Here is a 25,918-nt window from a genome sequence, read left to right as displayed (position 1 = left end):
CTGATGTCCTATCTATGTACTTTATAATCTTTGGTTCCACTTAGATACTTAAAAACGGACTGCGTATGCTATGCTTTTTTTGTTTAAGCAATTCCGGGTAATTTAATGCTTTAATGTTCGAGTATTTATTTAACACTATATCATATACATATATTTAAAACTTTTATCATTTAAAAGAGCAAAAGTGGCAAAGACGCAGCAGTAGCGGCTCTCGTGGCAATATCTAAATCGTGAGTTATTGAGTTCGGCCGTGCTATCGAAAGCTAATGAGCGTTGCAACATGACCCTTCTCCTAGAATTCAAGTTGGTAAAGAATCTGACTCGTCGTCCTGATCTTGAAAACTGCTCGGTTGTCTGTCCAGGTGGCACTGTTTGTGTGTGTCCGGTGTAAATAATTCGCCAGAGTCCCATAGTGCGGTGCCATAAGCCATTTCAGCGGGTCTAAGCCCGATGTCGCTTTTGATTGTTGTACATAGACCGTGTAGGATTAATGCAGGGAACTACTCCAGTTGATTGGATCGGCGCATTTTAAGGTAGGTTTTAACGTTCTGTGCCAGCGTTCGATCATACTGTTGGCTTATGGATAGTACGCTGAACCTCCCACAACATTAAAATTCAAGGATCCTATTTCTAACACATGTAACACTTATCCTTACCCCATTAAAACACAGATCCTATTGCTCCGGCTGACTTGGAGCCTTGTGGCCTTCCCTCCCATCCTTAGCGGAACGGTGGCCTTTTCTCGCGTCCGCCCCTATTTTATACACTCGGTCCCCTCTCTTCTTTCCCATTATCCCTTTCTCATGCCCCCGCCGTATTTTTTTCAAGTGTTCTAAACAAAAAAAAAATACGGAATTTTGGTTTTATTTTCCCTACCTATGAGAGCTCTCTTCGGGACTTGGGACAACCATCCAATACTGTTAAATTACGGCCTATCTTGCAGCTTCCACTGCCGCTACCAAAACTCACAATTTTGTATAAAAAAATAAAAATAAATACAACCCTATAACTAAATACAAGAAATATAAACGAAAATAAAAAAAAATTGTTACAAAACAAAAAAACAACGAACAAATACACAATAAAAAAAAAAAATAAATGTAAAAAAAAATCCAGGATCTGAAGGCGGGATTTCTTCTGATAGATATGATCGGATAAATATGGATACGTGGTATTTTCTTTTGAAGGGATGTCCTCGTTCAGGAATGCGGGTCTTTTTATTTTATTTCCTTGAATTTTCTTTGCCAATGGCGGGCCACGCCTGAGCAGTTTAGGTTCCCAAAAAAAATGGAAGACTCTTAGGCTCCAAACAGAATATGCCGGCTTGCCTTGCCTGGGTTTTATTAATCCGGAATAAGCAAAAAGAAGAAGATCGCCAGGCCCAATTTTTCTTCCGTCGGGCTTGTATTTCTTATTCGGATACACGGGTCTGGTCGGTCTGAAAAGAAGAAATCCATTAGACATGGCTTTTCTTCCTGGACCGACCTCTTACCTGGATATTTCGCCGGTCCTGCCTTCCGTCTCCGACCTTTCTTTCAAGATTTTTTATCCGTGGAACAACCCTCAAAATCCCAAATTTCCCTTTGTATCCCTAGGTGGAATCACTGGGGCACACCTTGACCGCTTGGTGGCATCGTCTAGTCCAGAGGTCGGCACGGCCCTATCTCGGGGGCATAGGAAATTTCTCTGCCCGAGCTCTGCCACACACACACAGAATAAGTGTGTTAATCGTCATGCTCACAGCCTACTTTCTGCTATTCGTTACTAACACTAATGCGTTCAAATCATATACATGTATTGGGGTGCCGACCACTGTTTTACATATAGTATGTAAGACAGTGGAAGATGTGTACAACAGCAGCAGTATAGCAGCAGTATAAAAATCAGAAGTATGGCAGCAGTATGAAAATCAGCGGTATGACAGCAGTATGAAAATCAGCAGTATGGCAGCAGTATGAAGGTCAGCAGTATGGAAACTTAAAAAAAGCGGCGATAGGGCAGTATCGAATAAGAAGCAGGGGTGAGAAAAACACAGCAGAAAGAACGACGAAAGCAGAAGCAGACAAGAAGAACCTAATTTTAAAAATATAAGAAACCCGAACTTGTAATATTCAATACACATAACAAATACTACATAACTATCTATAATAAAACTGAGTGGAGTTTGGAATATGACTAAAGCCCAAAGCAACGTACAGAATCGCGTAAATTCGATTGGAGGAACAAATGTCGCAGCTGAGCCAATTGCAAGCTGTTCGATCGCCGAGAACATAAAAACGCTGTAGGATCTTGTTAAGCTTATGGCATTAAAAATGGGAGCAGATGAACAAAATAGCCGTTGCTCAGTTAAAGCAGAAAGTTTCGCAAAAATAATTCCGAAGTTTGACCGAGAATCCATGCCAGTCATGAATTGGTATGACAATTTCGAGCTGAATGCTGAAGCTTTCGATTTGAATTTTAAGCAGATGTATGTACAGGCACGTGCCAAAATGACAAAAACAGCTAAATTGTTTTTGGATTCGACTTACGTACACCAATACACATAGATGCGGATGTTACTGCAGGCGGTGTTTAGTCGTCAATACGTGTGCAGTGCGGATTTTCATAAGCAGCTCCATGATTGCTAGAAACGCAAGCAGGAATCGTTTCACGAATATTTCTGGTATCCTGTATCCAAGTTGTGCGCAGCGGAAGACGGATAAAAAAGGTCATCATCAACGACGTCGAAGTGGAGGGCCTAGTGGATACTGGAGCCGATGTATCTAAATATAGAGAAAGTTCATCTCTAACAAAATTCCAAATGTCCTCTTGGAGAGTTGTAGATCGCCGCTCCGTGGACTAAGAAAGAAGATCACGTACCCAGTGGGATGCTTTTTGGCTGGGGTTGCAGTAGATCACGAGATAACCCAACACAAGTTAGTTGTCATAGAGAATGAAAATATGGAGTATGACGCATTGCTTGGATTCGATTTAGTTTCAAAGTTCCATCTTTCGTTGTCGCCAGAGGGATACACGTTTTCTTCCCCGTATGGGGAGAAAGCTTGTGAGGAACCGAATGAGGTGAGTGTTTATAGTATTATTAATACAAATGATGAAATTGAAGTTTCTCCGCAGTATGAAAAGGAAGTATCGATGCTGATCAAGAACTACAAGGCGGTTGCCGAACAGAAAGATGTCGAACAGCAGATCGAAGAATAGCTATCTGCTGTAATTATACGCCCATCTACATCAAACTTTGCTAGCTGTCTGGTGTTGGTTAACAAATTTCGGATTTGGATTTTCGTAAGCTGAACTCCATTGTGTTGAGAGATTGCTTTCCCGTCCCTGATATACAGGAAGTACACGAAAAGCGCGCTATTTTACCGTGATGGACTTGGAGAATGGTTTTTTCCACGTTGCCATTGAGGAAGAGAGCAAGAAATTTACAGCGTTCATAACCAAATCCGGATTGTACGAATTCAATACAACACCATTTGAATTTCGGAACTCGCCAGCTGTATTCATTCGCTACGTTAATTACGTATTTCAGGAGCTGATGAACAAGGAAATATTTGATTTATACATGGATGATATAATAACTCACGCCGAGACTGCAAAGAAATGTTTGCAAAAGATGGCCATGGTCTTCAAAAGAGCTGGAGCGTTTGTCCTAAAAATCAAGCGGTGAAAACGTCACTTCTTGCAAAGAATTTACTTCTTGGGCGACAACATTCAAGACGGAAACTTGTGGCCTGGACAAGGGAAGACTGCAGTGGCCCACAAATTTTCGGTGCCGAAAAACGTCAGGGCAGTCCAAGCTTTTCTGGTGCTAACGGGATTTTTCAAAAGATGCGTTCTGAATAATTCGCAGATTGCACGCCCATTAACTGACCTGCTGCGCAAAGATGTTCATTTCCAAATGGCTGAGCCTCAGATGAACGCTTTCCAGAGTGTGAAGGAACCTGCTTTGAAATTGTACACCAGAGATGCATCAAAAGCAAACTCTACAGAAGGCAGATGTACCAAGAGCAGTCACGCAGTGGATTTTTTATCTACAGGATTTCGATTTCATAGTGGAACATCTACCTGGAGAACGATTAAAGCATGTTGACTGCCTAAGTCGCTATCCCGATCGTGTGATGCTTGTCTCCTTAGTGAACACAGCACCCATCAAAAACGCTCAAAGAAAAGATAAGATGCCGAAGGCAATTGTGGAAATTCTTGAAAGCCTTCCATATGAGGGGTAAGATGAAAGCTTCACTTGTCTATAAGGAGGTGAACGGTAACGATCTCCTCGTAGTCCCGAAAGCGATAGAAAAAGAAGTGACTCTTGACGCCCATAATGAATGCCACTTTTCACTACAAAACACTACAATACTTTTCAACAATCCTATTGGATTCCCCATTTGGAGCAAAAAGTTCAGCAGGTTGTGAACAATTGTGTAAGATGCATAATTTTCAACAAGAAACTTGGCAAGAAAGAAGGGTTCTTAAACTGCATCGGTAAAGGTGATGAACTCCTTCACACGCTGCATGTTGATCATCCCAGTGCGGAAGGTTTCGGAAATAGGTTCGCCTTCACAGCCAACTTCTTTGCGGATCACATGAAGGAAAACGGTGTTGAACACGTTTGGAGCACAACTGGAGTTCCCCGCGGAAATGGTCAGATCGAAAGGGTGAATCGCACGATCTTGTCGATTATTTCTAAGATTTCGGCAGATGATTCAGCCAAGTGGTTTAAGGCAGTACCTGAGGTACAGAGAGCTGCGTCTACTATTTGAACTAATGTTTGGTGTGAAGATGAACAATAATGCAACCAATCGTATTCTACAGCTTCTGGATAAGGAGATGTATTCAAACTTCGACGAGCAACGGCAGCAACTTAGAAAAGATGAAAAGATCGAAATTCAACCTGCACAGGATTCTTACAAAAAGAACTTTGACCTAAGGCATAAAACCAGAAGTCAATTATAAAGTTGGAGACTTAGTCACTATACGCCGGACACAGTTTATTGCAGGAAAAAAACTGGCAGGAGAATATCTGCATGAAATATCAAAAGTCCACAGGAACGGCAGATACGAAGCTCGGAAGGCAGCGGATGCAGAAGGCCCATGTAAGATTTCAACCAGCTGTGATCACATGAAGTTGTGGCGTTATGTAAAGGATAATGAAGACGCTTGGTCATCTGGGAAAGAAGACTAGTCCGGAATGGCCGAATGTAAGACAGTGGAAGATGTGTACAACAGCAACAGTATACTAGTAGAAGCAGCCGTATATCAGCAGTAAAGCAGCAGTATAAAAAAATTAGAAGTATGGCAACAGTATGAAAATCAGCAGTATGGCAGCATTATGAAGGTCAGCAGTATGGCAACTTAAAAAAATCGACGGTAGGGCAGTATCGAATAAAAATATAAGAAACCAGAACTTGTAATATTCAATACACATAAGAAATACTACATAACTATCTATAATAGAACTGAGTGGAGTTAACAACCATCCTCACATATATAATTATAATGCGAATTATAATTATAATTCAATTGCCTCTTAATTTGTATTTTGATTCTTATCTATGTTCTAATCGTACGTTCGCGACACAAAACCTAATTTTATTGTTATTGCTTCGCATTAAGTGAAAGCAGGTGGGTAAAACTTCATGTGTTAAGCCATTTTAGTGTTAAATATTGAAATTAAAAAAAATAAACCCTACTTTTTCAAGAAAATTTTTTTGTATTGAATTTTAAAATGGCGTACGTTGTTGTTTTTTTAACAAGCTTATAAATATTTGACAATTGAAATAAAATTAAAAATAAAATTTAATTTTTAATTAAAAAAAAAAAAAAATTGGTGAAACCACCAATATATAAAAATATATAAAAATGCTCTGTTCGTATCTACTTCCTTTATAGACATGAAAAGTTCTGAACCGTTTAAGCCCAAATTTTGACACAACATGCGTTGAGGTTCCAGCTCGGTTATTGTCTACTTTTGATGTTGATAGCTTATCTGCGTTTGAGAATATATCAGTTTTTTTCGCGTTTCCCCGTCCCCCTACTTTTCTTTCTTAGGCAGTCAGCTAAAAAGAAAATGTCAAATGAAAATGTCAAATGTCAAAATGTCAGAAACGAAATCATGCCACCCAAGAAGACGAATTTGGGTCGTCATACTCGCAATACAGAAGCAAAAAGACGTAACATTTCGAATATGAATTATTGGCCGGATGAACCAGGTCTGCACACACTGTCAGGCTCTCAAATTCAACAACGAACCAAAAGGATTGTGTTGCGCTTCCGGGAAAGTGAAATTGTTTCAACTTAAAGCACCACCAGAGCCTCTGCACTCTCTATTCGCTGGATCTACTGCTGAATCGAAGCATTTCCTGTCGAACATTAGGAAATACAACTCTTGCTTCCAAATGACGTCATTTGGTGCGGAAATTAAAACTGCGCAATTAATGCCAACTTTTAAAATCAAAGGACAAATCTATCACAAAGCCGGTTCCCTGCTTCCGTTCTCAGACAGCGAACACAAATTTCTTCAAATGTACTTCATTGGTGGTGATGAAGCTGAAGTCGATGCACATTATGGAATCAATACCTCGCTGAAGAAGCCCATTATTTCGCAGCTACAGAAGCTTTTTCACGAACGCAACCATTTGGTGCGTTTGTTTAAAACAGCAATCGATATGATGCCTTCGGATACCCATAAAATTGTCATTCATGCAGACAAAACGCCCGCTGGTGAACATATCAGGAGATATAATGCTCCAACTATAGACAAAGAAACTCACCGTTGTTGCGATGCTTTGCATTATCCACTCATCTTCTGGGATGGTGCCGATGGATATCATTTTAATGTGAGGATGGTAGATCCAGTCAATGGTGTGGAAACGAATAAAAAGAATCGATGACAATCATATATTGAAATGTCGTCAGTTGTTTCATCAGTAGATTGTCGATATGTATGCAAAAATAGAAACAGAACGTTTGCTGTTCCTCCGATTGAATCAGACAAAACTTCGGTCCGAGGAATATATCTATTTGCGGGATGCTGTAATGAATGACCGTAATACAACCAACGTTGGAAAGCTCACGATTTTGCCATCCTCATACATAGGTAGTCCACACCACATGCAGGAATATGCTCAAGATGCCATGGCATATGTTCGTTGCTACGGCCGTCCAGACTTATTTATCACCTTCACATGCAATATAGCTTGGGACGAAATAGTGCAGCTGTTATTTCCTGGACAATCGTCTACGGATAGGCATACATCACAGCCCGTGTTTTCAGACAAAAGCTCAAGTCACTGATGGAAACATGAAAAACATTGTGAAACATGGAATTTTTGGATCTGTGCGGTGCTGGATGTATTCAGTAGAATGGCAGAAGAGAGGATTGCCGCATGCGCACATTCTAATCTGGCTGTATGATAAAATTACCACGGGCCGAGGTTGATACGGATTTGCATGCAGTTGTCATCAAGAACATGATCCATGGCCCATGTGGTACCCTCAACCCAAGTTCACCATGCATGGTAGACGGGAAGTGTTCCAAGCTATATCCTCGAGTATTTGCAGCCAACACCGTAACAGGGAACGGTCAACTGAAGATGGCGGGACTTCGGCAACTTTAAACATGAGAATTGGTGATATTGAGGTAGACAATCGTTGGGTGGTTCCATACTCACCCCTATTGTCAAAATCATACAAAGCGCACATCAACGTAGAATATTGCAATTCCGTGAAATCGATTAAATATATCTGTAAGTACGTGAATAAAGGCAGCGATATGGCAGTTTTTGGTTTTCAGGCAGAAAATGGTGACAGCAATGCAGTACGAGTTGACGATGAAATCTCTCAACACCAGATACAATAAGAAGATACATAGATACATAAGCAGCAACGAAGCAGCTGGAAGATACATAAGCAGCAACGAGGCTGCATGGCCAATTTTTTCGTTCCCCATTCATGAACGCTATCCAGCTGTAGTTCACTTGGCAGTCCATTTGCAGAATGGTCAACGTGTCTATTTCACCGAACGAAATGTACAAGAAAGAGTTCTGAATCCGCTTGCGACAACTCTGACTGCCTTCCTTACCTTATGCCAGGAAAATGCTTTTGCCAGAACCTTGATGTATTCAGAAGTACCCTCTTATTACACGTGGAATGCCACTAAAAAAGTGTTCGCGCGACGCAAACGAGGCGAGCCCGTTCGAAGGACAACCTGGCATCTTCAAAGAGAATACAATCGGTAGACTCTAAACAGTGCATTCTAATCAAGATGAATGTTTCTTCTTTCGCATGCTGTTGGTGAATGTGGCCGGTCCCAGGTCTTTCCAGTATTTGAAAAATCTCAACGGCATCACACATACCACCTTCCGCAGTGCGTGCCAAGCCTTAAATTTGTTGGAGAACGACCAACAGTGGGATATCTAATCCTCACCAAATTCGCTCATTCGCACCATCGCTTATTCGCTCCAGCTGTACCAAAAATAATAATAATAAAATAATACAATACTGGAACACTTATCCAAAAAGTGTTTCCCGATATCCGAATAAATTATAGAAATCACGATTGGCTCAGTGGATGAGCGATTCTCGCTGCCGTGAACAAAGATGTCTACCAGCTCAATTATGTAATCCAATTCAGCATAGAAACTGACGAAATTACATATAAGTCGATAGACACCGTTGTAGAGGCAGAGGAAGCAGTTAATTACCCTACGGAGTTTCTAAATTCACTTGATCTGCCTGGAATGCCACCACACATGTTGAAATTAAAAATAGGTGTGCCGATTATCATGCTCCGGAATATGAATCAGCCGAAACTCTGCAACGGTACGTGACTCGCAGTCAAGAAATTGATGAACAACGTTGGAAAAGCAACGATCATAAGTGGTCCTTTTAAAGGTGAAGATGTCCTCATTCCTAGGATTCCTATGTTCCCGACTGACACACCGTTCCAGTTCAAGAGATTGCACTTTCCCATTCGTTTGGCGTTCGCAATGACCATAAATAAAGCTCGAAGTCAATCTCTGGAGTTGTGTGGAGTGGTTTTGGATGCAGATTGTTTTTCACACGGAGAATTATATGTTGCGTGTTCCCGTGTCGGAAAACCAAATAGAGAAACAAAGAATATTGTATACCGACAAGTATTAAGAAATTAAATGAATTTGAAAATTATTCTTTTTTTTTTACTTATTTTTTATGCGTGCAACCACAATATACCACAGCGAAACGTGGCAGGGTACAGCTAGTAGTTATATAAAAATTTATCTAATGCATCTATAAAAAGTTTTTTAAAAAATTATAAATTTACAATAGTATTTAAAAATAACAAGAAAAGAAAGCTAACTTCGGGAGAAGCCGAATCTGCCCTGGTCGAAAATACCTTTACAGTTATATAAATACCAAATAATGGATATAGTTGGTCGATCCTTATACAAATTTTATTATAAAAACAATTTATTAAAATAAAAAAAAAATAAAAAATTTAGCTTCAAAGCTTCTATTAAGCTCCTATCTTCAAAAATACCAAAATTTGGTAATTTTTTAAAGATTAGTTATGTGGAAGCTATAGAATATAGCCGTCCAATCTTATAAAATTTGATATGTCGCATCATTTTTCCCAAAATAGAACCCATAGAAAATCCCATCTCCCACGCAAAAAAGTTATGGCATTTCCGGTCGGTTGATCCCGGGCTTGATCAAACGAGTGTTGGAAAAGGCTCGACCGTGATAGAGCGCGGACGTGCGCGAGTGACTAACCGAGCCTTAGCGGACGTATTGGTGTACACCAGTCTCGGGCAGTGAAACTTCGAGTAGCTGTGTCCGTGGGCCCCAGCGAAGGCAAGGAGAAGAAGGGTGGAACGTGACCGGCGCCGGCGTCTGCGGGAGACACATAGCATTTGCGACCGCCCATGAGAAACAAGGAGGGACGGAATAGGCGGATTTACGGATAGCGGACCAAAATTAATATTATTCTCATCGAGGATATCGCCTAACCTCAATCTTTCACGGCGGAGTTCAAGCCAAAGACCAGGCGAGCCCACGTGGACATGAAACTAGCGGAGCGCGAAGGGTGTAGGAGACAACAAAAACGGTGCAATTGCTGAAGGCTGTTGCTGCCCGCAGGTAAGTCGCGATAGCGTTAATACCCAGAGAAGAGAGAAGTGACCCAAAGGCAGGCCAATGTGCGTGTTTTTTCGTCGTTGTAAAGCTCTTAACGAGTTCGGGAAGCATTTGGCGACATATAAATTTTGCATCACTCCCCCACAGGTGGCAAATCCCAAGTCTATTCGTTGCCGTCGGCTTTTTGGACAAGCCCTCAAGCTCGTGTATGATCCTCGCGATAATCGTATAGCGGTAGTTTCATTTTGGCAGAACAATTGAATCGACTTGTTACTTCCAGGCTTGTGGCCCGAGGCCCAGATTTCTTTATAACTCTCGCTCTAATGTTCACATACGGGCACACCCCGGACGCTGGCTAAGGAGTCTTCAGTGAGGAAAGATAGTCATGCCTGAGATTTTCGGGATGTCTGTTCGTTATACTTATAATTATTTTTTAATAATTCATCATAGCTTTTTTGGCGTCTAGATTAGTGGCCATGTGTTTTTGATATGACTTAAAGCAACCATGTAGTGCAAAAATAATGTTCACATCGCTTGAAGAAGAGTGGATCACGATGCCGCAGTAGCTCCACAGGCTAGGACTAGTTTGGTGCAATCGGAGTTGCGCTTTGAAAGATAGGCAATAAGACGAATCACCTAACCACGCAAAACGACCAAAGACGACTTTTAGTAACTGCCAGGATAGGTGTTTGGAGATGCAGGCTCAATCAGAGTTCTGACCACGCCTTAAGAGAGCAGCCACATCCCGTCGTCCTCCGAAGAAGGAGAAGGACGCTTGGAATTTAGCGGCAGAAGTAGCAGAAAACCACGTCCGAAGCGTTACCCTCGCAACGCCTGGGAGTCAGCAGGGCTAGCGAGGGGAGAGATCAGGGGGGTTATTATTTTCTTGACGAAGCGGATGAAACCTAGGAACGGGAAGAAGAAAAAAAAGTATAAGGTGGCGCATATCAGACAGCGGCAATATTTAGTTTTAGTTTACAGCAAGATAACAATTTTTAAAAAAATTAGGTGTTAGTTTTTCAGAAATTTAGCAAATAGCTACATTATAATGAACGCAGCAGAATCATAAAAGAGGGCAGCAATATCCCAAAAGGTTACAGTATGCATGTTATGCAATAAAGAGATGGCAACAGGCAGGGCCGCAACAAAATGTAGAGGCAGAGTTCCACAAGTCCCACTTGTCACACTTGTTGCAACTTGTCCCACTTGCAAGGTTGTTTGTTTTTAAAAACCTCAAACGACGAGCGAAATATCTTTAGTCGGCACAAGCCAAAAGATTCGTAGGGCCGATTTGCCGGGTGGTACAAGCCACGTAAGTTCTCAAGCGGGTCTCTAGGTAGTACTGTAGAAATAAGCTCAATGGGGTCCAATCGGTTCAAGCCATGCAATCAACACTATTAGAACAACTGTCAGCACAGATGGAGAGGATGTTTCAGCAAGGAGCAGTGGTTGAGATGGAAGCAGAAGGAAGAGCTTAGAGAATAGAAGCCCAAAATGAACAGCCTACTGCACTCCAATGCACTCTCTAAAGCTCCCGCTTCGTTTTCCTATTTGGCGCAGTGGTTTAAGGTATAGTGTTTTTAACTTTTTCTATATACATTTTGTTTTATTTTTTTAATTTATTAAAAAATATGGAATTTAAACTTGTCTGCGCTATGAAGTCTTGTAACAAGACAATTTCCTCATCCCAGCCTACCATCCATTGCTGGCTCTGTGAAAACGTCGTACACACCAAGTGTGCCGGGTTCACTGAATCAGTTTCGGATGCCATTTCCCGTAGGTCTGGTATACATTATTGTTGCGAAAATTGTCGTGCTGTGCAAGGCGAAATGAGGTCGTTCATGAGACAGACCAAAAATGGATTTAAAGAGCTGATCACTGGTTTTCGTACAATCAATGACCAGCTCTGTGCGCTTGACACTCAGTTTAGTGGCCTTCAGCTGCTAAATGAGTCCCCTAAACGTAAGAAATCCGCTGTTTCTGATCCGCCTCAGCCTGCTCAGCCGACATTAATGCAGCCGCTTATATCTCTGGCCACTCCAAGGGCTAGAACTGAGAAAAATTCGTCCGAATTTTTCAGGGAAAATGAGCAATTGTCTGATATTTCCGCCATGGCATCCCTTCAAGTGCTGCCACAGGTCCTACTGAACGAAACCCCCATTAGAGTCACCCAAAAGGGTATTCCACAGTCCGGACCACCAGCACCGACTGATGCTGCAGCTCTCGTACCTGCGACGCCAAACCCCTTACGGGTGATTCCTCCATCGAAACATATATTTGTTTCTCGGCTTGCCCCTGGTACTTCAGAGATTGATGTCTCGGCTTATATCAAAGCCAAAACAAAAACCGATATAAAGGTGGAAAACATAGCTAAATTTAAATATAATTATACACGGCGCACGTCTTCTTTCAAGATTCGTGTGCCCGCGCTGATGTTCAAGACGATTTGTTCACCCAGTTTTTGGCCAGAGAACATCTTCGTCCAAGAACATCAGCCTAGTACTGCAAAGTTAAAAAATTTAAAACCAGTGGGAGTGAAACTTCCCCATATCGGAACCACCGACCAACCTTCCACTTCTTCTTTGCCCACTAACCCATAAAACTAGTATCGTCACTAACACTTACCTATCAGAATACTAGAGGGCTACGTAGCAAACTCCCCAAGCTATATTCTGATAGTTCTTTCTTTGTTTTATGTATGCGCAAGCATATATTAAATTTATTCAATATAATTCAGTAATGAAAATAGAAGTAACAATTAGTACAGGGGGTTATTATAATGACGGGAAATTGATGGATGGCCGTGACTGCAGCTCGATCTGCAGGGGCTGACGATTGAGGTAAGACTGACTTCAGTCAAACGAGATCGCCGCACGAGAGAATGCAGTCGCATACATAACACCCCTTAACACCCAGACGGATCGTAGAACTGGGGCCCACGACGGTCACGGGCCGATCTGCGTGGCGGTCCTTCAGTCCCGTCTTGCTCAGGCAAACGCTGTGGCCCAGCTGGAGTTGAGGATCCGCCAGCTACTGCGTCAGTTGGGGTTGAAGTGGAACAGCAAGTTGGTGATGCTGTCTGCTCTAGTGTTGGCTGCTACGAAGGACTGCGCAATCGCAGCTGATCCAGACGTCGCCTGACTGTTCGGTCGTCCTCGAGACACACCGAATAGGAAATCGGTCCCGTTCGCTTCGAGACGTGGCCCTCAAACCACTTGGGACCGCTTGCATAGTTTCGGACCCAAACAGGGCTGCCTGAAATAAAAGACTTTTTAGTTTGGGCATCGCAGATCTTACCATATGATCTTTCGCCTGGTCTGAATTTGTCAAAGAATGTCTGGAGCTCCCTATTGAATAGTAACTCCGCTGGCGAATGCTTCGTAACGGAATGGGGCGTAGTGTGCTGGTCAAACAAGAAAGGAGCTAACGCTAAGTTGACAACTGTTTGACGATCTAGTTTCTTCAGGTAACTCTTCGAACCATTTGAACCATTCGTTCAGCCTGTCCGTTGCTTGCAGGGTGGAACGGCGCGGATCGGATATGACGGATCCGACTGTTTTTCGTAAACAACATAAACTCCTCGGAGGTGAAAGCAGTTCCGTTGTCGGAAACGATTTCATCCGGAATGCCATGGGTGGTGAACAGTTGCCAAAGGAAGGTGATTGCAGCTGACGCGGATGTCGATTTTACGAGGCAGACTTCAAGCCACTTCGTAAAAGAGTCGACGACTAACACAAACGTGTTCTCTTGGAACGGTCCGGCAAAATCAATGTGCAGGTGGGACCATGGTTTCTTGGCAGACTCCCAGTGATGTACGTCCGATCGTAGGGGGGAATTTCTCGTATGTTGGCACGCTAAACATTGACTCACCGCCTTTTCGATATATCCATCCAGACCGGGCTACCAGACGTAACTGCGGGCTAAAGCTTCATTCTAACGATTCCGGGATGGTGCGCGTGCAACGCAGAAAGAATTTCCTGCCTGTCCGTCAGGGGAATAACTGCTCGATTACCCCAAAACAATATTCCTTGGTTACTGGTCAGTTCGTTTCGCCGAACGAACAAAGGGTACAGGTCATCATTACGCTGAACTTGCGCACTACTCCATCCCCTTAACACCCAGTTGAGCACCTTTCTGAGGCTGCAATCCTTCGACGTGTTGGTAGCTAGGGTGTTCGCGGTGACAGTGGGATCAGTTGCCCATTCGATCATGAAAACTTCTTCTGTTCTAGGCTCATAGTGTATATCCGACGTTGGGCGGCTTAGGAAATCTGCATTACTTATTTTTGTTCCCGGCTGATGAATCAACTTGAATTTATACGCTCTCAAAAAAATTGCTCGACGCATCATCGGGTTGGAAATAATTTGAGGGATTGGCTTTTCTGTCGCAAAAATTCCCAGCAGAGGGCGATGACCTGTAATAAGCGTGAACTTTTTTCCATATAAGTAGTTATGGAAATTTTTGACACCTGCGACTAACGCTACCGCTTCTCTGTCGATCTGGGAGTAGTTCCTCTCTGCCTTTGACAGCGTGCGAGAGTAAAACGCAATCGGTTTCTGTGTCCCGTCTTCCATTTCGTGGCTAAGCACTACTCCTAACCCGTATGGTGACGCATCGCAAGTTAAGATCAGTGGTCGGTCCGGAGAGTAATGAATTAGGACCGCATCCGATGCGATCAGATTCTTTAGTTCTGCGAATGCTTTTTGGTGCTCTGGATGTCCATTGTACGTTCTTGTCTAGAAGTCTATGTAATGGCTCCGCAATGGTGGCTTTCTGGGGCAAGAATGAGTGATAAAAATTGGTCAGTCCCAGAAACGCTTGCAACTGTTTTTTCTCTTTTGGTGGTGGCGCCTCATGGATGGCTCTAACTTTGTCGGCTGATGGCCTAATGCCAAGAGCGTCAACTTTGAATCCAAGAAATTCGATGGAAGATACTCGTCTGACAGATACCCAAACTGAAATTTGTCCTTGCGCAGACGTAATCCTGCCTGGTCCATACGGGCTAGAACTTCGCCTAATCTACTCGCAAGTTCTTCTTCTGATTTACCCATAATTACAATATCGTCAAAATACGGAAGGACGCCCGGTATATTTTGCAGTATTCTTTCAATGCAGCTTTGGAATATTCCTGGGGCAGCTGAAATTCCGAATTGTAGTCTTGTTACCTTGAATGCACCTTTGGGAGTAGCGATTGTTTGCATCAAAGCTGATTTCTCGTCTACTACCAATTGTTGATACGCTTGGGCCAAATCTATTTTTGCGAAAATTTCTGTGGTCGAACTGGCCACATACGTCGGGTATGCCGCAGTAACAGTCAAGCTGGGTCAACAAAATCTTCAAATCTTCTCCTACGCCCAGTAATATGCGTAACAACAGGCCATCGCACGGACGCGTTCATCAAATAGTTCCGGTGGTCAGCCCCAAGAAATCCGTAGCCGGGGTCATCAACGGTCGATCATGCCAGTTCCAAGTTGATTCCGGGTCGCCCGTCACCATCATGAAGGAGTCTTCGTATCGATACATCTGGCCAAACGGTAATCCCGATCTCGTCAAGTGCCACCTAAAGCTAAGCGACTATCAACGTAACCCCATTCCGGTCAAGGGAATCACAGACACGTCAATCCACTACAACAATCGCCGTATCTGCAATCTGCCATTGGTCGTCACGTCCGGCACCGGGACAAACCTTCTAGGATGCAACTGGTTTGAACCCCTCGGAATCCGCATAGAAGGCATTCATGGCGTGCAGTGCGGCAATGGTATCGCGGAAATTCTAAGAAAATACGACCATTTGTTTTCATCAGAACTTGGCCGCTATATGCTAAAAGGTACAGCTCGAAGCGATCTCGGCACGCCTTCCATTTCCCAGGGGTTAGCAAGTCGAAAGGTTCCAGAGTTCCAACTCTCGCCATGGCAACTCCGCAAGTTTGGAAGACCGCTTTTCGCTTATCAGTATTGGCCGCAGTATTTGGCTCAACTGTACAACCGCTCTCAGCGAGACTCCCTCGTGGAGTTGATTGATTATCACTTATTTCTTGTTTTACCTCTTCGCCGGCGCTTTTCTCAACTTGACCAACAGTTCGGCGCTTATCCATGTGCTTGCTTCAAGAATAATACGACTACCGCAATTGGACGTACGGTAAATACTCGTCACTTTCAATTCCGTCTCTCTTTCTCCCTGTACGATAATTGTTGAATTTAATTAGCTTACGCTCAGGGTTTAGAATCTATCTATCTAAATCTAATTCTATCTTCCCCGTCGCCAATTTTATGTATGCGCAAGCATATATTAAATTTATTCAATATAATTCAGTAATGAAAATAGAAGTAACAATTAGTACAGAGGGTTATTATAATGACGGGAAATTGATGGATGGCCGTGACTGCAGCTCAATCTGCAGGGGCTGACGATTGAGTGAAGACTGACTTCAGTCGAACGAGATCGCCGCACGAGAGAATGCAGTCGCATACATAACACTTTGCATCCCATATTATAGCCTTTACAGAAACTTGGTTAGAGCCGGAGATCTTTAGCTCCGAAGTTTTTCCAAGTAATCACACAACTTTTAGATGGGATCGACCTCAGCGAAGGGGAGGTGGAGTCCTCACTTTGGTAGACTCTACTCTTGCTTCTGAAGAGGTGAAATCCCAAGAGTTTGGTGACATAGAATTTATTTGCATTAAAATTATTTTGTCCGAGAAATCTTTAAACATTACATGTTCGTATATACCACCTTCGTCTGAACCACCCACATAATGGCAGCATTTATCCGCTATTCGATACGTCTTTAGTCTTATGACGGATCGTGACCAACTCGTAGCGGTGGGCGACTTTAATATCCCAGAATTAAAGTGGTCCAACGTCGATAACTCACCATCTTTGTTACTTATAACTTACCTTGACTTCACCGCGGGCATGTTTGACATGTCCCTAGGTCAGATCAATCATGTTAGAAATTCCCTAGGTCGGCTTTTAGACTTTTGTTTTGTATCTGATCCTGATGGTACTGCTCTCTCCAGAGCTTTTCCCCTCTCAACCCCAGAGGATCCATATCACCCCTCGCTGGAGGTCTCAATCGAAACCACTCCTGGTATCGATCAGATGTATCCATGCGTGGTAAATAAGATTCGCTGTTCCCGTAAAGCAGATTTTCATAAATTTAATAGCCTTATCGATACATATGACTGGTCCGATATTCTGGCGTGCACTGATCTTAACGTCACTTTAGAAAAATTTTATTGTACTATAATACATTTTTGACTTATGTGTGCCATGGAAATATCCGTCCGCTTCAACAAATCCTCCTTGGTTTACAAGGTGCCTCACTAACCTAAAAAATAAAAAAAACAAGAAAGGAAAGCTAACTTCGGGCGGAGCCGAAGTTTATATACCCTTGCAAATAAAACCGGATATGTATCGCAAACATCGGATATAGTTGGCCGATCCTTATGGGAATATGAATATATAATCCAATTTATTACAATACAAAATCTAAAAAAAGTCCCAAACTTCTATCTTCAAACATACCAAAGTTGGTATTTCTACCAAAAACCATTTCCGATTGTTCAGTTATATGGCAGCTATAAGATATAGTCGGCCGATCGTTATGAAATTTGGTAGGTCGGATTAACTGACCAACAATAAAATCTGTTCCAAGTTCCAGCTTTCTATCTTCAAAAACACGTTCCAAAACACAAAGTTGGGTCATTTTCGATCGTTCAGTTATATGGCAGCTATAAGATATAGTCGACCGATCCGTATGAAATTTGGCATGACGTGATGTTTTGCCAAAAATAGTCGTGTAAAATTTGAACTCTCTAACTTTAAAAACATCAAAGTTATACCATTTCCGATCAATCAGTTATATGGCAGCTATAGGATATAGTCGGCCGATCCCGGCCGTTCCGACTTATATACTGCGTGCAAAGGATAGAAGGGTGTGTGCAAAGTTTCAAGACGATAGTTTCAGAACTAAGAGACTAGTTCGCATAGAAACGGACAGACAGACGGACATGCTCATATCAACTCAGTAGGTGATCCTGATCAAGAATATATATACTTTATAGGGTCGGAGATGTCTCATTCACTGCGTTGCACACTTTTGGACAAAATTATAATACCCTCTGCAAGGGTATAATAAGCTTTTACGTAAATATAAAAAAACTTGCAGTAGTATTGATTTTTCAAGACATCCACTAGCTCGGTCGAATTTTAACGTGCATTTTGACAGATCAGCCTTACGCATATAACATTCAAGCAGCAAATCTTATTTTCTGACCGTTTTTTTCTAAGAACAACTTATTATCTGGCCTTTTGAGGGTAAACCCATTTATTCGCCAGGCCCCGACGGAGTACCAGGCTGTGTTCTAAAATACTGCGCCAGGGCTCTGTGCAAACCTATTCAAAGACTTTTCAACTTATCTATGGAAACCTCGATTTTCCCTCGAAAAAAGGAAAAAAGTCCGAGGCTGCCAACTACAGAGGCATCTCTAAGTTGTCGGCAATTCCAAAGTTATTCGAAAAATTAATTACCACTCATTTGCAACACCTATGCTCTTCGATTATCTCTCCCTGTCAGCATGGCTTTATAATGCGTCGCTCCACCACCACAAATTTACTGGAGTTGACATCTTGTCATATATGGCTTTTGTAAGGGATATCAAACCGATGTAATTTACACAGACTTCAGCAAAGCATTTGATTCAGTTAATCATTCACTCTTGTTAAGTAAACTGAATAAGCTGGGTTTTCCTATAGACCTTAACGTGGATCTCCAGCTACTTAGATAGAGTCTTATTTAAAAAAATACAGTCCCGTCTGGTCCGTGCTACATCTGGCGTCCCTCAAGGAACTCATCTTGTCCCGTTATTATTCACGCTTTTTATAAACGACTTGCCCCCTGCTTTAACGAACTCTCTAGTATTATGTATGCAGATGATGTAAAGCTTTGTCTTCAGTACAAATCCGTCTCTGCCCAATGCAGTTTTCAGTCTGACCTTGATAACTTTCATAAATGGTGTTTAGCTAATGATTTAATACTCAAAGGATCATAATGCAAGCATATGTCTTTTAATCGTTCTAGAACTTTGCAAGCTACTTGTTCTATTAATGGGATTGCCTTAGAAAAATTAACCCAGGTTAATGATCTCGGCATCCTATTAGAAATCAAACTTAAATTTTCCGACCATATTTCAGGTAAGGCTAAAGGAGTCCTTGGTTTTATAAAAAGGTGGTCAAAAGAATTTAATGACACATACTTACCCAAAACATTATTCATTTTTTTGGTCCGTCCGATACTGGAGCACGGTACATGTGTCTGAAGTTTAATTTTTTAATATTTTAATATTCGCACTTAGAGGTCTATACTGGGATGCATATCTTTAGCTTCCATCCTACAGTAGCAGACTTTTACTTATAAACTTACCTAGCTTAACAAATCGTAGGACAATGCTCGGTGTAGTCTTTCTGCATAACCCTTTTAACGGGGATGTAGATAGCCAGCATTTACTAACACGTTTAAAATTTAACATTCCTAATAGAAGGACTCGAAACTTTAGTCCTCTGCTCCTTAGCCATTGTAGTTCGACATATGCACTGCATGACCCTTTTAGGGTATTATGTTCGAACTACAATGGTCTCTACTCTATAACATCTCTATAAGGGACAGGAACCTTTAATTTAAAATATAGAATTTTACATTTTCTTACTATCTCCTCCTAGCTTAACAAGTTAAAAATAGCTTCATATGTACTAACAAATCGTTTCTCGAGCGCCCCTCGGTCGTCTGGGCCTCTAAGCTTTTTGATGAATACAGGAATGCTAGCTGATGCTCTTATTGATGCACAAGCCATTTCCAAATTCTAAAAGACCCGTAAAAAAAAAAAAAAAGTCTTAAGCCTAGCATATCGGCCCGTCAAGGTTGGACACATTCTTAACAGCTGGAATATCAGGTTTAGCGGAAGTCCAGATGGGATGACTATAGACAATTTCATCTATCGAGTCGAGACCCACCAAACGCTAAATAAAATTAAACAAATAATATAATTTCTTTCGGAATTTCACCCAATAACTAATATCTGAATTTTCTTAGGGTAGCAAGCCTGAAAAGTTGGAACAATAAAAAATTGTGTACGCTGGCTTCGAAATAAAATCGCACGCTCACCAGAGAACTGCAACGAGTATAAAATTTTTGTTCATACTCGAGTACTGATTCAGTACTCTGTTTGATTTATTCCGTTTGCTTCGGGTATAAGTATTGAACTTTTCGTTTCCAGTCAATGTCAACGAACAAGTTCCAAACACGAGTAATGAGCCCGAATATGATTTTTTCTATGACAGTACCCAATACCCGAAATTTAATCATAGTCAAAAATGTTTGATTTAAATTCTAACCGATTTCGGTCACATTGTGTTAGTGTCACATTTTGACACATAAGTACTTCTAAAAAGTTTTACTGTTTTCTGTCGAGTAGCACGGCTTTCGTTCGAGAAAAATGGAGGAAAACAATAAAACTGTGTTGGAAAAACTTAATCGCGGTGAATATAGCCTTTCTGAGCAACGTAAAGGTCGCAGTTCTTTGTGGAACATTCTATCGGAGATTAAAAATGAACTTGACCAAATTGTGCCCGGTTTTGTGTTTTGCCGTACTTGTTCTGTTGTGTTAAAATACAAGAACGGACAAACGTCTAACTTGCACCGGCACAAATGTTGCAAGGAATTAAATGCAAAAATTGTACTAAAACAAGTATCTGCTGAAGCCAAATTGGAGGCAACCAAAGTTTGTGCTGACTGGATCGTCGAAGATTGTCGACCATTTTCTGCCGTGAAAGGTGATTTATATTTAAATTACTGATAAAACTTTTTATTTTACAATTATTACTTATGAACATATATTAAAGGTACTGGATTTATGAAAATGGTCCAGTTTTTTGTAAAACTCGGGGCACTATATGGTGCAAATGTTGATTTGGAGGACGTCATTCCCGATCCAACAACCATATCAAGGAATGTGCAAAAAGCAGCAGAGGAGAAGAAAAAAGAATTGCGAGGAGAAATACCAGAAATTGTACGCAATGGCGGAGCATCAGCCACAATTGACATGTGGACTGACAATTATGTCCATCGAAATTTCCTAGGCGTTACATTGCACTACACGGTGGACAACGCAATAAATAATATTGTAATAGGCATGAAGTCTATGAACTTCGAAAGGTCAACTAGTGACAATATTATGAAAAAACTGAATAGCATATTTTTGGAGTTTGGAGTGGACAATATAGAGCCAATTAAGTTTGTCACTGATAGAGGTTCCAACATTATTAAGGCTCTGCAAAATAATATTCGCATCAACTGCAGTAGCCACTTACTGTCAAATGTAACGGAAAAATCTATATCAATTACGGAAGAATTGTCGGAGACACTAGAGGCTTGCAAGAAGCTAACAAAATATTTTAAAAAGGCAAATTTACAGCACTTTTTGCCAACGTCGTTAAAAAACCAATGCCCAACCAGATGGAATTCACATTATAGGATGCTGAAATCAATTAATGACAATTGGTCGGATATACATGGTGTTTTGGCATGTAATGACGAAAGCCTACGCCTATTTAACATCAATATAGGCATAGTGAAGTCATTAGTCGAAGTTTGCGAACATATTGAAATTATTTTTAAGAAACTTCAGACGACAAATTCACCATCGCTATGCTATGTTATTCCGTCAATTTTAAAAATGAAGGAAAATTTGTGCCCAAATCCTAGGGATATTACAGCAATTATTAAATTGAAACAAAACATTTTAGAAAACATTGACAAGGTATGGATGGAAAACCTTTGTTTGTGGCATAAAGTTGCATTTTTTTTGTACCCGCCTGCTTTATCAATGCAAACAACTGATTTGGACGCAGTAAAAGAGTTTTGTGTTTCATTGATTGCTGATAAACCAATAAAATATAGTACGTCAACACCCTCACCTTCAAGAGAAACATCAATATTTTCGTTTGATAGCCAAACCTGTAGTACCTACAGTTCTAATAGTGACTATTTGGATCAGTCTATAAATACATCAAGCGATGCCTATTTTTTTTCAAACCTAATCAATAGATCAGCATCTAAGGCAGAAGAAACACCAATCGAAGAAGTCGATAGATATGCCAAAGAAATTGTTGAAATGTCAACAACTTTCAATTTAATGGATTGGTGGAAAACTAACAAAAGGACATTTCCAAGGCTGTATACAGTTGCAATGAACTTACACTCCATACCAGCCAGTAGTGCAGCAGCCGAGAGGTCTTTTTCATTAGCTGGAAATGTTATAACAGAGAAGCGTAATAGACTTGCACCTGGCTCTGTAGACAGTATTATATTTTTAAATTCCTTTTTTAAAAATGAAAATAAATTGGAAAATTTATAAGCTACAATAAATATATACATTTAAAAAATAATCAAAATGTAAATAAATTTTATAATATATTATACTTTTGCTTTATTCTATCTTAAAAAAATGATTACAGGCAGACAGCGCACATACTTTGGATGTGCATTGAACACATCAAACATTTCTATCACACGTATCATAACAGAATCACTAAAGTAAACAACAGATGATTGAAATCAAACAATTATACTCGAGTAAAAATGCCTTGAATTCTGACTTAATAACAGTTCAACGAAATGAATCGTTAGCAGCAATCGCATCAAACGATTTGATCGAAGCCTACTTCGCCCATACCTTGTTCTTGATTGTGATTGCCGAGAGAAAATAGGTTCATGTAAAATCAAATCACCTGACGTTGGAAGTATTTGAGTTGAATCGAACTCGTTGTGTCAATTGCTTTGAATTGATTTGATTGCCCTTAGGGTATGAGTATTCGATCATACTTAATCATACTCGTTGCAGTTCTCTGACGCTCACATGCACCCGTTTATGTGAATGTGTGACACGCATATATATAAAGATCAATCGAAGCGCAGACCAACCTTTTTCATAGTGCTTTTTTCAGAGACTGAAAAACAGAAAACATTCAATAAGAGTATGAGCGTAAGACGAACAAAAGATGAGCATAAGAGAGGGTAAGATCTCTCTCTGGGGCCTGTCGCATAAAATTTTTGCATCCAATCCAATTCCAGTTGTATGAAATGGGTAGTCTTTACGCTGTATGGTTAATGCTACAGCTGGGAAAAAATCGATTCTCAGTGCATCGATTATTTTCAATGTTTAAAAACAAAACATCGATTAAATCGAAAAAAAAACAACACCAAAATTTTATTTATTTCATATATTATTTCATATATATTTATTTCATATATATATATATCATAACTATACGAACTACCGAACTGAGCGGACGTGCTTTGTCCGAGCTCCGGGAAAACTGCACCATAATACAGGTAATCAAAAATCTGGGGTAATCTGGGGTAAATAAGCGAAAAGACGCTGAACTACAATTTACTAAAAGCGACAGACAAGCTTTTTTTTTCAGTTGTGATGTGCTAACCCAAAACTAGGGCATTGTTCAAAAAAAAATAAGAGCCACGCAATGAGCTCATTGAGCAACGATCAAAAGAACGAGCGTAGAAGTTCAGTGAACCAAAGAAACGGCTTCTACTCTTACTTTACCGAAGTGGAACCCGCGATACCGAAGTGGAAAAATCGGCGATTATAAGCAACCCGGCTTTACTGACCGCAGAAAACCGAAAGGGCACGGTCTTGCTCACCCGCTCTGCTCACTCCGACTCCCGCGTCATGGAGTTCGCAGTGTAAAACCCCCCCTCCAATATCGGAAACAAATTTCGCACCAACAATTAGCAGCGCTACAACTTCTGCAACAACAGCGAAAACCTCTGCAACTCAAAGTACCGCGACTTCCACGACTACAGCGAGTGCAAAAACAACAACCTCGGAAAGTGCCAAAGCGGCAACGGCCACATAGACTGGAATGGATCGCTACATCCAAATTAAGCGCAAGCTTAGCCCGCAGAGTAATCCGGCAGGCAATAAAACAAAAATTAATCGTGTCCTGAATATCGATAAAGAACCAGACAGATGCACTACTAACAGATTTGCCCTACTGGCGGAGGCTGAGGAAAACCAGCCCAAGACACCGCAAAAAAACCCAAGCCCCCTCCAATCTATATTAGGGAAAAAAGCTCGAGTCAACAAAATTTCGTCGTTGATCGGGAACGGTGACAACTTTCATGTTGTTCCGCTTATCAAAGGGAACATCCATGAAAGAAAGGTGCAAGCCAAGACTGAAGAGCACTTCCTAATCGTGTCCAAATATCTGGACCCTGAACAGAAAAACCATTACACGTACCAGCTGAAAAGCAGTAAGGGCCTACAAGTGGTAGTAAAGGGAATAGAACCCGATGTTACCGCCGCGGAAATTAAAACCGCCTTTAAAGAAAAGGGCTTCGCCGCCAAGAATGTTATTAACATTCTAAATAAAGACAAAAAGCCACAACCCCTCTTCAAGGTCGAGCCCGAGCCAGAAAGCAGGTCGCTGAAGAAGAACGAAGTCCACCCAATCTTCAACCTGAAATATCTTTTGCATCGGAAAATCATTGTTGAAGAGCCACATAAACGCAACGGTCCAGTGCAATGCACTAACTGTCAAGAGTATGGATACACAAGGTCTTACTGCACACTTCGGGCTGTCTGTGTAGTCTGCGGGGACGCCCACAAGTCCGCTTGCTGCACTAGGACAAACAAGGACAGTACCGTGAAGAAATGTGGAAACTGCGGAAACAGCCATACGGCAAACTATAGAGGATGTATGGTGTATAAGAAGTTAAAGAGTCGCATGCGTCAAGCGACTCAAATCCACAGAATGCGTACATTGCGTCAAAAACTACGCCAGACGTCTTCTTCGCCAAAGCTGCGAGATCCTCCTTCTGTCCACTAAACACCACCAACGGCTTCTCCTATGCCGATGCTCTACGATCTGGAAGGGAAATTCCAATTCAACAGGCCCCAGAACAGCCACACAGCAAAACAGAAACTATGATGCTTACCTCCAACAAAGTATGATGGAGCTTATGTCATTCGTGAAAACGACCATGCAAACGCTTGTTCAAAATCAGAACATGGTAATACAGCTGCTCGTAGCACAACACTTTAAATAATCTATGCAGGCACTACGAATATCAATGTGGAACGCCAATGGTGTCTCACGGCATAGACTAGAATTGTCACAATTCTTGACCGAAAACCATATTGACGTTATGCTACTGGTGGAAACGCACAGATCATCCAGATGGAAAAGCCCACGGCGGAACTGGAGTTTTAATCAGGTAACGCATCAAAAACCACTTTCACAAAAGGTTTGCAACAAACTTCTTGCAGGCCACATTGATACAAATTCAGTCAAGCAACGGAATTCTTTCAATCGCTGCCGTTTACTGCCCTCCTCGTTTCGCAATCTCGGAAGGACAATTTATGGACTTCTACAAATCACTTGGGGACCGATTTATAGCCGCAGGAGACTACACCGCCAAACATACACACTGGGGATCACGTCTAGTGACTCCCAAATGAAGACAATTGTACAATGCAATTATAAATGTGAAAAATAAACTGGACTACGTTTCCCCTGGAAACCCCACATACTGGCCAACAGACTCACGAAAACTCCCAGACCTTATTGATTTTGCAGTGACAAAAAACATACCTCGCAATCTAATAAGTGCCAAAGCAGTCTCGGACTTATCATCAGACCACTCGCCTGTGCTTCTAACGCTTCTTCATAGCCCAGAAATAACCGAACACCCCTTCAGCCTGACGATGCCAAAAACGAACTGGCTTA

General features: G+C 41.5%; 1 protein-coding gene across 2 annotated transcripts in view; it reads left to right on the top strand.

Moving 5' to 3' along the window:
• The first annotated feature begins 78 nt into the window (after window positions 1-78).
• The window catches only part of Cadps (calcium-dependent secretion activator 1), a 404,419-nt gene continuing 378,579 nt past the window's right edge, over window positions 79-25,918 (top strand). For both annotated transcript variants that reach the window (XM_070282298.1, XM_070282296.1), the window contains exons 1-2: window positions 79-230; window positions 297-533. The gene's annotated coding sequence lies outside the window, so the exon portion shown is untranslated. The remainder of the gene's footprint in view (window positions 231-296; window positions 534-25,918) is intronic.

This window comes from Drosophila bipectinata, chromosome 4, assembly GCF_030179905.1.
Source record: "Drosophila bipectinata strain 14024-0381.07 chromosome 4, DbipHiC1v2, whole genome shotgun sequence".
NCBI classification, from domain to species: domain Eukaryota; kingdom Metazoa; phylum Arthropoda; class Insecta; order Diptera; family Drosophilidae; genus Drosophila; species Drosophila bipectinata.
Note: the sequence above shows the minus strand (reverse complement) of the source record. Positions and strands in the feature narration are given on the sequence as shown.